This window comes from Loa loa, assembly GCF_000183805.2.
Source record: "Loa loa unplaced genomic scaffold supercont3.192, whole genome shotgun sequence".
In the NCBI taxonomy this organism is placed as follows: Eukaryota; Metazoa; Nematoda; class Chromadorea; order Rhabditida; family Onchocercidae; genus Loa; species Loa loa.
The window spans coordinates 69,941-72,892 of record NW_018108372.1 but is presented as its reverse complement, the minus strand read 5'-3'; positions in this window follow the sequence as shown (position 1 = coordinate 72,892).

The window sequence follows — 2,952 nt, the reverse complement described above, 5'->3', positions numbered from 1 at the left end:
ATATATATATATATATATATATATATATATATATATATATATATATATATATAATGAATAAACTAGTAGGGAAGTAAAACTACACTTAAGCTTGTCAAATATTATGCAAAAAAGAAGAAACAATTGAATTGTACGATATTTATGTTATTTTCAAAATTCCCCTTATTAAATTATTATATATTATCATTTCATCTCATCCAATTTTGCATTATTTCGTAATGAATTTGTTGTAAATATATGGTATTTACACTTGACATGCTTTCCCATACAATCTCTATTACTGTATTTATTACTCTAATTACTTGAGAGAAATTAGAGTAATCCTTGAGCAGATTTTGTCTGGAAAAAAGAAAAAAAGAAAAAAAGGAAGTGAGTAGAAGAAATATGAATAATTAGTAAGAGAAGAGAGAGGAATATTTTTTTTTATTCAAAAAGGTCACTGTCATAATTATAGCTCAAGACCCTTTTTGAAGATGAATATCAAACTGATACTTGTAAACATAATCTGTTTCTTTTTTCTGCTTCTTTTTTTTTCCCGACAAGAAATTTCGTAATAATTTGTATGACTTATCACTTACCAATAATATCATTCAGAGTCAAGTCATTCTAATAATTCGCATTATGATGATGCCATTGCTACTGGATCATCCATTACAACTGATTGCCTGGGTCATATGGGTACAATCGATCTGTTTCACTGAAATACTGTTTATAATAGGATCATATTATTAAAATGTCCATTATTGCCCTGCAGTTTCTTACGGTCAGGTTTAAGAAACATTATTCGTAGTTATCAATGTTATTTCTTTTTTGTTTGCTAGAGATACCCATGATTTATTTAAGCCGAATATTAAAATAATCGAATATATATTGAATTTTCTCGCGATATTTGAATACAAAACAAAATATTACATACAGTTTGAGAAGGAATTTCCATCTTACAAAATAGTTCGATTTGTCACAGTAAACAAATGAGAATTATTGCCTGATGATTTGTGAAAGATCGTAACTTCCAGAAATAAGACGCCAATTCAATTAAGGTCAATCTCGATTGGGTCAAGAGAGTAACAGCAGAATGTGTAAAATAGAGAGGTCAGCAAAATGATGGATACATTGGAATGTGATTCAAAGGTAAAGGTCAGAATGAGGGCGTTTCGCATGCATTTTTTTTTTCCTTGCTGTCATTCAAACACTTCAAACAATATACTGTTTTCTTTTCTGCAGTGGTATCTAAAAATGATATGTATGATTCTCCATAACAGGCAGAAATGACCGCAAGTTTTGGTTTCGAGGGAAAAATAGAGCGGCAATGTTAAAGAGAGAGAACGTTCTGTCAGTATGGAAAACCTTATATCAACATTTCTTATAACCTCAGAGATATAGAAAAGGAAAAAGATGTCTACTGGAGGGTCAGGGCGGGATAGAAATTTCAAATGGCTGTCTCCTCCTTTTGCTTTACATTCGTTACCCAAACCAGCAATCCATATCGTAAAACTCTTCTTCTTATACACCATTTTTCTTGCCAATGAATCCATATTGTCCAGGCAATGCATTTAAAGTTGACATCAAATGAATCTCTTCTAATTACGTAGAGATGGTATTTCTGTGACCAATACGAGGATCATAACAGTTCATTATGTACAACCTCTTACCTAATCGAAATAGTTTTAATCCGATTGTCTCTGTTTATTGTATTAGCGGTAGTATAATGAACCTTATACAAGCAATACGTCACGCTGATGATTGTCGCTGTACATTAAACAAACAACTGTTGATCGAAATTTATCGCGCATGATAATTTTATGAAAATATCATTATGCTCTTCGTAGTTACTTAGTATCTGCTTCAACTGCAGTGAACGGATTTATCCAATTGTGGATCCAGTGAAATACTCTTATGAGAGCACCGATACTCGGTATTCTTGAAAAGTGATGATGATATCGTCAAATCTATCATTCTCAAGAAATCACACGGCATTGCCGGAAAATAGAATAGAATCTCTGAGTCTAGCAATATGAGGAAATGGTGCGACATATATACCGACAGATCCAGCATCCTTAGGAAATGTCATATGTAATCAGATATGGCATTTTCCGATGACGTATGGCTATACTGTAACTAATATTACTGAAACAGAAGCCTAATATCGCCGAGTTTGGCATAGTTCACTGATAGTGGAAGATAAGTTGCAGTAAATCACCATAAAGTCAAATTAATGCTAGTCTTATAGAAACAAGTCACGCATGCACGTGATTTCTTTTATAACGTTTTCATTTTGATCAAGTATGTAAAAAGTGTTAGCAATAAAGCATCAATGTCGTTTTACGAATACTTGAATAATGAAATTGAATAATGAAATGATCAAACTTTAAATAATACGAATTAAACAGTAAAGGACATATCAAAAAATGTGCACAAGGAAAAATTTTACATCAAATCTGTTTAAAAATAAGTGAGACAAGAAAAACACTAAGGTGATAAGTAATCCTTTCTGATATGATGATTTCCTGATAACATCTTTTGCTGAAGTCAACGCTTTATTGCAAAACACCCCAAACTGATATGCTTCCCAGTAAACCTGAGATAGAAAAATCATGTAAGACTGTATAGCGTCATAATTGCAATTTCGACAGTTACTTCAATTGTACTACTGATATCGTATCAAAGAATAAGTTATTCACGGAATTGAATAAGGTTCGAGTATGAGGGAATCTACTAGCATTCAGGATTATACTGGCATGCTTTTTTTAAGCCTCCCCGCTGCCCATAAAATCATCCAAGAATTCTCGGGCACCGTACTCCCTGTCGCTTCATCCCTTTCATTGTATGCTGAAATTCAAGTACTATATATACGTACGCACTGACAATTTTCGAATTCATCTATATTCCCTCTTCCCGGGTTATCCGTTGCCGTAATTTAACAAACATCACGGCATTTGGCTCTTTCGTTAG